This window comes from Armigeres subalbatus, chromosome 1 (assembly GCF_024139115.2).
Source record: "Armigeres subalbatus isolate Guangzhou_Male chromosome 1, GZ_Asu_2, whole genome shotgun sequence".
In the NCBI taxonomy this organism is placed as follows: Eukaryota; Metazoa; Arthropoda; class Insecta; order Diptera; family Culicidae; genus Armigeres; species Armigeres subalbatus.
Window position 1 is genome coordinate 35,718,520 of NC_085139.1, and position 9,532 is coordinate 35,728,051.

Below are 9,532 nucleotides of genomic sequence, written 5' to 3' on the forward strand. Positions count from 1 at the left end.
TTTCAAAAGTTTACACAAGATTTCCAATAAAATTTGTTCTAGCTTAAATATCTGTTATCTGTGGTTGAGTAGATGGCAGTAGTGGGCCAACGTATATCAATTTAAAAGTTTACACAGGATTTTCAATAAAATTTGTTCTAGCTTAAATATCTGTTATCTGTGGTTGAGTAGATGGCAGTAGTGGGCCAACGTATATCAATTTAAAAGTTTACACAGGATTTTCAATAAAATTTGTTCTAGCTTAAATATCTGTTATCTGTGGACTAGTCATCAACACGTCGAAGACGAAGCACATGATAGGAAGAGTCTCAAGAGAGAACGACCACGAGTTTGTATTCTTCTTCTTCTTATTGGCATTACATCCCCACACTGGGACAGAGCCGCCTCGCAGCTTAGTGTTCACACAGATAACAGATATTTAAGCTAGAACAAATTTTATTGAAAATCCTGTGTAAACTTTTAAATTGATATACGTTGGCCCACTACTGCCATCTACTCAACTGATTGCGGCAGTACATACGGACGCAGCTGATTAACAACCGTCGAACGCAGTCAATGGATTTGACAGCCGCATTCGGGCTGCGTTTTCAATAACAATGATCCTTGCGCCATCTCCAATCGATTGCTAAACGCGGTCCTAATTTAAAATACATTTGAACTAACGGTTGCCGATGTTTACACACGTTTCGAATGCCAGCCTCAATATCTGTTATCTGTGGTGTTCATTAAGCACTTCCACAGTTATTAACTGCGAGGTTTCTAAGCCAGGTTACCATTTTTGCATTCGTATATCATGAGGCTAACACGATGATACTTTTATGCCCAGGGAAGTCGAGACAATTACAATTTCCAATCCGAAAATTGCCTAGACCGGCACCGGGAATCGAACCCAGCCACTCTCAGCATGGTCTTGCTTTGTAGTCACGCGTCTTACCGCACGGCTAAGGAGGGCCAACAACACCAATAACGATACCAGCAGAAAAATTCGGAGACGCATCATGGTAGAACCACAGATAACAGATATTGAAGCTAGAACAAATTTTATTGAAATTCCTGTGTAAACTTTTGAATTGATATACGTTGGCACACTACTGCCATCTACTCAACTGATTGCGGCAGTACATAAGGATGCAGCTGATTAACAACCGTCGAACGCAGCCAATGCGTTTGACAGCCGCATTTGGGCTGCGTTTTCAATAACAATGATCCTTGCGCCATCTCCAATCGATTGCCAAACGCGGTCCCAATTTAAAATACATTTGAATTAACGGTTGCGGATGTTTACACACGTATCGGATGCCAGCCTCAATATCTGTTATCTGTGGTAGAACACACGCAACGAACAACCAACAAGAGAGTACGGACCGGAACCATCGGCGAAGACCACTGCGACAAAAAGGGACTAGCGATTGGAAACTCGGTTCGTGGAACAGCAAATCTCTCAACTTCATCGGGAGCACACGCATACTCGCCGATGTGCTCAACGACCGTGGATTCGGCATCGTAGCCCTGCAGGAGGTTTGTTGGAAGGGATCAATTGTTCGAACGTTTAGAGGTTATCATACCATCTACCAGAGCTGCGGCAACACACATGCGCCCATCATAGTGATGGGCGATATGCAAAGGCGCGTGATCGGGTGGTGGCCGATCAACGAGAGAATGTGCAGGTTGAGGATCAAAGGCCGGTTCTTCAACTTCAGCATAATAAACGTCCATAGCCCACACTCCGGAAGCACTGATGATGATAAGGACGCATTCTACGCGCAGCTGGAACGTGAGTACGACAGCTGCCCAAGCGACGACGTCAAAATCATTGAACGCTCAGGTTGGCCAAGAGGAGGAGTTTAGACCGACTATTGGAAAGTTCAGTGCTCACCGGCTGACGAACGAAAACGGCTTACGACTAATTGATTTCGCTGCCTCCAAGAATATGGCCATTCGCAGCACCTACTTCCAACACAGCCTCCTGTATCGGTACACCTGGAGATCACCACTGCAGACAGAATCATAAATTGACCATGTTCTGATTGATGGACGGCACTTCTCCGACATTATCGACGTCAGGACATATCGTGGCGCTAACATCGACTCTGACCACTATCTGGTGATGGTGAAACTGCGCCCAAAACTATCCGTCACTTCTCAATGTTCGGTACCGACGACCGCCGCGGTACGACCTAGAGTGACTGAAGCAACCTGATGTCGCCACTGCATATGCGCAGCATCTCGAGGCAGCGTTGCCGGAAGAGGGTGAGCTCGATGGGGCCCCTCTTGAGGACTGCTGGAATACAGATAAAGCAGCCATTAACGACGCAGCGGAGAACAACGTCGGGTATGTGGGACGAAGTCGACGGAACGATTGGTTCGACGAAGCGTGCAGACAGATTCTGAAGGAGAAGGACGCAGCGCGGGCGGTCGCGCTGCAGCAAGGTACCCGGCAGAACGTGGAACGTTATAGATGGAAGCGGAGACAGCAGACCCGCCTTTTTCAGGAGAAGAAACGCCGCCTGGAAGAAGCGGAGTGCGAGGAGATGGAACAGCTGTGCCGATCTCAAGATACACGCAAGTTCTATCAGAAGCTCAACGCATCCCGCAAAGGCTTCGTGCCGCGAGCCGAAATGTGCCGGGATAAGGATGGGAGCATCTTGACGGACGAACGTGTGGTGATCGAAAGGTGGAAGCAGCACTACGAGGAACATCTGAATGGCGCTGCGAGTACAGGCAGGGAAAGTCAAGGCAGCGGAGGAGATGACTACGTCAGTTCAGCGGACGATGGAAGCCAACCAGCCCCCACCTTGAGGGAAGTTAAGGATGCCATTCAACAGCTAAAGACCAATAAAGCAGCTGGTAAGGATGGTATCGGAGCTGAGCTCATCAAGATGGGCTCGGAAAAGCTGGCCACTTGCCTGCACAAACTGATAGTCAGAATCTGGGAAACCGAACAGCTACCGGAGGAGTTGAAGGAAGGGGTTATATGCCCCATCTACAAGAAAGGCGACAAACTGGAGTGTGAGAACTTTCGAGCGATCACCATCCTTAATGCCGCCTACAAAGTGATATCCCAGATCATTTTCCGTCGTCTGTCACCATTAGTGAACGAGTTCGTGGGAAGTTATCAAGCCGGCTTCGTTGACGGCCGCTCGACAACGGACCAGATCTTTACTGTACGGCAAATCCTTCAAAAATGCCGTGAATACCAGGTCCCAACGCACCATCTGTTCGTTGATTTCAAGGCGGCATACGACAGTATAGACCGCGTAGAGCTATGGAAAATTATGGACGAGAACAGCTTCCCTGGGAAGCTTACCAGACTGATCAAAGCAACGGTGGATGGTGTTCGTTCGAATCGCGCCGGGGACTAAGACAAGGTGATGGACTTTCGTGCCTGTTGTTCAACATTGCGCTAGAAGGTGTCATGCGGAGAGCCGGGTGTAACAGCCGGGGTACGATTTTCAACAGATCCAGTCAATTTATTTGCTTCGCGGATGACATGGACATTGTCGGCCGAACATTTGCAAAGGTGGCAGAACTGTACATCCGCCTGAAACGTGAAGCAACAAAAGTTGGACTGGTGGTGAATGCGTCAAAGACAAAGTACATGCTTGTGGGCGGAACCGAGCGCGACAGGGCCCGCCTGGGAAGCAGTGTTACGATAGACGGGGATACCTTCGAGGTGGTCGGATCCTTGCTAACGGCTGACAACAACGTTAGTCGTGAAATACGAAGGCGCATCATCTGTGGAAGTCGGGCCTACTACGGGCTCCAGAAGAAACTGCGGTCGAAAAAGATTCGCCACCGCACCAAATGTGTCATGTACAAGACGCTTATAAGACCAGTTGTCCTCTACGGACATGAAACATGGACAATGCTCGAAGAGGACTTGCAAGCACTCGGAGTATTCGAGAGACGGGTGCTTAGGACCATCTTTGGCGGTGTGCAAGAAGACGGTGTGTGGCGGCGAAGAATGAACCATGAGCTCGCCCAACTCTACGGCGAACCCAGTATCCAGAAGGTAGCTAAAGCCGGAAGGGTACGATGGGCAGGACATGTTGTAAGAATGCCGGACAGCAACCCTGCAAAGATGGTGTTCGCTTCCGATCCGGCAGGTACGAGACGGCGTGGAGCGCAGCGAGCGAGATGGGCAGACCAGGTGCAAAACGGCTTGGCGAGCGTGGGGCGTATCCGAGGATGGAGAGATGCGGCCTCAAACCGTGCATTGTGGCGTCAAATTGTTGATTCATTGTTATCTGTTTAGATGTTAACTAAATAAATGAATGAATGAACACACGACGCCTTCCATCCACTTCTGCGGCAAAATTTCCTCCTCCTAAATCTTGGTAATGACCCAGTGCAGCGCTCTAGCCAGTGCCTCACCACCTTGTTTAAATAGCTCTCCTGGTAGTTGGTCAACCCCAGGGGCTTTGTTGTTCTTCAGCCGGCCAATCTCCTCCTGGATTTCCTGCAGATCCAGTGCTGGTAAAATTATGTTCTGCGCACGTTCTCCCAGGTCCATTACCATACCGCCATCTTCGTCTGCCAAATCGCCATTCAGGTGCTCTTCGTAGTGCTGCCGCCACCTTTGGATCACCTCATGCTCGTTCGTAAGAAGGTTCCCGTTTATGTCCTTACACATATCAGGATGGGGCACGTGGCCCTATCGTGAACGGTTCAACTTCTCATAGAACTTTCGTGTGTTATTAGCGCGGTACAGTTGCTCTGTCTCTTCACGGTCTCGATCATCCTGCTGGCGTTTTTTTCTCCGGGAAATCGAGTTTTGTCTGTTCCGCGCTGCCTCGTTCGCCCTCGTGCAGTGTTGCAGAAATCTCGCCCATGCTGCATTCTTCTCTTCTACTAACTGCTCACATTCGCCGTCATACCAGTCGTTTCTCTGATCCGGGGGCACCGAGCCAAGTGCAGCGGTTGCGGTGCTACCAATGGCGGATCGATTATCTCTCCAGCTATCTTCAAGAGACGCTACGCCTAGCTGCTCTTCCGTTGGGAGTGCCACTTCCAGCTGCTGCGCGTATTCTTGGGATAGTCTACCGTCTTGTAGCCGCTTAATGTTAAGCCGCGGCGTCCGACTTCGACGCGTGTTGTACACCGTCGAGAGTTTTGAGCGCAGGCATACTCCAACGAGGTAGTGGTCGAATTCAATATTCGCACTGCGGTAAGTGCGTACGTTCGTGATGTCGGAGAAGAATTTACCGTCGATTAGAACGTGGTCTATTTGGTTTTCCGTTTCTTGGTTAGGTGATCTCCATGTGGCCTTGTGGATATTTTTGCGGGGAAAGAAGGTGGTTCGGACTACCATTTCTCGGGAGTCTGCGAAGTTTATGCATCGTTGGCCGTTGTCATCCGATACGGTGTGCAGACTATCCGGCCCGATGACCGGTCTATACATTTTCTCCCTTCCTACCTGTGCGTTCATGTCACCGATGACGATTTTGACGTCTCGCAGTGGGCATCCATCGTATGTCTGCTCAAGCTCAAGAACGCTTCTTTCTCGTCGTCGGGTCTCCCTTCGTGTGGGCAGTGCACGTTGATGATGCTATAGTTGAAGAAACGGCCTTTAATCCTCAGCTTGCACATCCTTGCGTTGGCTGCTACCCAATCACACGATGGCGCATCTTACCCAGCACTATGAAGCCACAGGACTTTGGAGAGTTAAAATTACGGGGAAAACCCAAATATCTTAGGCCACCTATTACTTATTATTATTATTTTTTTCGTTCTTCAATTTATTTATTATTAGCTCGTCTTATACGCTACAGAGGACATCTGGAAAAACACCTTCATTGCGAGGCAGTCTAAACGTTTCATCACACCAAACGTATTTATCAGTCGCAAAATTTTAGATCTTTCAAAAAAAGATCCTAACACATACACAGGCCTTATAACAGCCATTGCCCGAGCCGATATCACTTGAAGCTGTTAGGAAAACTTCAAGATGATGTATGTCGTTTCTACGGCATACATGTAGAAGACTCGGAACATCTGTTATGCCATTGTCCGGCAATTTTTAGAAGGAGATTACAGTTCTTAGGGGCTGATAGAACCATCAGAAGTTTGGGGAACAAGTCCCAATATGGTAGTACGATTCATCAGAACCATAATACCGCATTGGGATAACGCTGGTAGTCAAGTTAATGCAATTTCTCTAAATAGTAATGCTGCGTCAACTTGACAAAACTAGATCGAATGGGGCATATATCACAATATATCAAATAAATGGTCGCAGTGATTAAAATACCCAATAACGAAAAAAGGGCCACGTGCCACAGCGTGATATGTGTAAGGACATAAACAGGAACTTTCTTACGAACGAGCGTGAAGTAATCCAAAAGTGGCGGCAGCCCTACGATGATCACCTAAATGACGATGTGGCAGACAACGATTGCGGTATGGTAATGAACCTGGGAGCGTCTTCCGTCTTCCGACTCCAGATCTCCAGGAAATCCAGAAGGAGATCGGCAGGCTGAAAACCAACAAATCCTCTGGGGTTGACCAACTAGCAGGAGAGTTATTCAAATACAGTAGTGATGCACTGGCTAAAGCGCTGCACTGGGTCATTACCAAGATTTGGGAAGAAGAAGGTTCTGTCGCAGGAGTGGAGACGAGCTCGGTGGTCTAGTGGCTACCGCTTCTGCCTTATAAGCAGGAGATCGTGGGTTCAATTCCAGGGTCGTCCCTTTCCTACTTTGTATTTCTATCTTAGTTCTTTCTGTGTTTCACTTTCTTCCACACAATTCCAAAACCTCCCGTGGCACCTATGAGAGGTCGTAAAGTTTTCTGCATCTTTCTTAAGTAGGTGTCCAACTAACCAGCATTCGCTAACTAACTTCCTCAGCATTAGCAGGGCGTGGCCAGGACAGATCTCGACTATTGGAGAGTGCAATGCTTCCATCTAAGAGATAGTGATGAATCCCAAATCAATATCTGAACCTGAATTATTCTGAGGTAACGGATGAAAGTAATGTTTCTCTCATACAACAGACTTGGCTTGTACCACCTACGAATTTGTGCGAATTGCTCAATGCTAATGCTAAAGTAGGTTCTGTCGCAGGAGTGTATGGAAGGTGTCGCGTGTCCCATGTATGAAAAAAGGCTATAAGCTGGATTTGTAACATTGCTGAACGCCGCCTATAAGTTACTCTCCCAAATTTTATGCTGCCGACTAACACCAATTGCAAGAGAGTTCGTGTTGCAGTAGCAGGCCGGATTTAAGGGCGTGCGCTCTACCACGGACCGAGGGGAGCATTCTCGAGTTCCTTCGAAACGCGCAGAGGGTTACGGCAAGATGATGGTCTTTCGTGTGTCTGGTATTCAACATTGCTTTGGAGGGAGTAATACGAAGGGCAGGGATTGATACGAGTGGTACGATTTGCACGGAGGAAGAGGCTTAAGAGAGGTCAATGTAAGCCACTCACCGCGAGTTTCTATCGGTGCGGACGAAATCGAGGTGGTTGAAGAATTCGTGTACTTGGGCTCACTGGTGGAATGGTGGTAGTTCTCTACGGACACGAGACCTGGACGATATTCGTGGAGGACCAACGCGCACTGGGAGTTTTCGAAAGGAAAGTGCTGCATGCCATCTATGGTGGGGTGCAAATGGCGGACGGTACGTGGAGGAGGCGAATGAACCACGAGTTGCATCAGTTGTTGGGAGAACCATCCATCTTTCACACCGTGAATATCGGAAGACTGCGGTGGGCCGGGCACGCAGCCAGAATGTTGGACAGTAATCCGATGAAAATTGTTCTCGACAACGATCTGACGAGAACAAGAATGCGAGGGGCACAGCGAGCAAGGTGGATCGATGCGGCGCCTCAACACCATTCATAGATACGTTATATACTACCCCTTTCATTCTGCAGAAATATTTACCCATTTTTGAAGCTTAGCGGCATAACTCATTAATGAGTTTTGCTGCTGAAGAAAGAGAGGGCACGAGAGGGTAATTGAGTTTCTCCGTAAATGGCAAGAAAAGTGAATTCATTTCTTTCTATTCTATGAATAAATTAATGTTACTATTCTATTTGTAAATATTGAGTGGATGATTTATTCGACATTGTCATTGTGTTAATTAATTTCGATGAAGTTCTGTTTTTGTTCTAATGTTTAATGGCTTAGATTCAGACGCAGTAAATCGGTGATCAGAAGTGATTACAAACTGTTGCAGACGGTCCTAAGTCACTTACTGGAATTGCACTTTTGTATATTTTCCATAGTTCGGACATAGTTAATACATATGCACATTGGCGTAACTAATGAAAAATTCAAGGGGGTTAACTTATTTAACTTTTCTACTTTTACAGTTATAACACGGAAAGTTTATCATTTTCGCTTAACCCAACTAATATATTGATCTCAAAGTGGCCCACACCAGATATCCATGGGCGGCTTATAGACATTTAAAATGATGTTCATCGACGCTCAATCTAAATATCTCGTAGGATTCCAAAAAACATAGATAGGTTCAGAAGACCATAGATGTTGCGTTCGCCTTAAATGGAATGTAAAGCTCGACACTGGTCTTTGAAGTCTTTATTGATTTGCTTCGAACCTAGAATACATTATGTATATTACATATCCAGTATTTTGCGCTCGGTAATGGCGGCCAAGTGAGTGCCTTTTTGACATTCAAGAGGTAGAAAATATTTACACATTTTAATCAACGTAGGCGTTGAATTCTTGAAAAATATTGGCACTCATCAGTCTTGTTCTCGAACGTCAAAATATGCTCTGTTGATTTTTCTTTTCGTTGCAATTATTTATGTATAACCATAACTTTTTATTTCAGCTTTGAAGATTTCCTCCTCGTTTTTCAATTAATCTTAAAACAGCCTAAAAACCTGGGAATACACATAAGTTTATTGATTCGCTTTGAGAGGCGAATACTCAGAAGGATTAGATAGATGGTCGGTCCGGACTCCGGACACCAGGACGTCAGGATGAGTTTGACGGACATTAAATTTTATTTCAATTAATCGTGTTTGATTTCGTTTGAACGGACTTGTACGGATTCGATGATCGCAGATTCTTTCCCAAAATTCATTATTGAGTTGGCGGAGAACAATTGAAAAACTGTATGTATACTTCAATGCGACTAAGAAAACTCGTCCGTCCAAAAAGAATTGCCCCCTAAGCTCTGATAGTAGAGTTGTATGTCAAAATATATAAGTTCGCCTGTGTCTGCGTTTATCAAGTCCATTGAAAGCAACTTTTCGAATTCATATCAATATTAGTCAAGCTTACCCAAAGATTCTGGTGCCCGGTCCGTTTGACTATCCGCCAAACTTAGTTTTTGTGATGATGATGATGATGATGATGATGATGGTCCCGCCACATACCCCTACAAAGGTTTGAGCTAGACGATTTATCTTTAAGATAATTAATTGAATTTGATATAACAATTTAATCAGATTTGCAAAAAAACAAAAACGATCTGATTACCATCACAGATATGAATTACATAACTTTCCATTACTATCCAGCAAAAATGTAAATTAAGAAAAAACTGTTGTTTTCATCT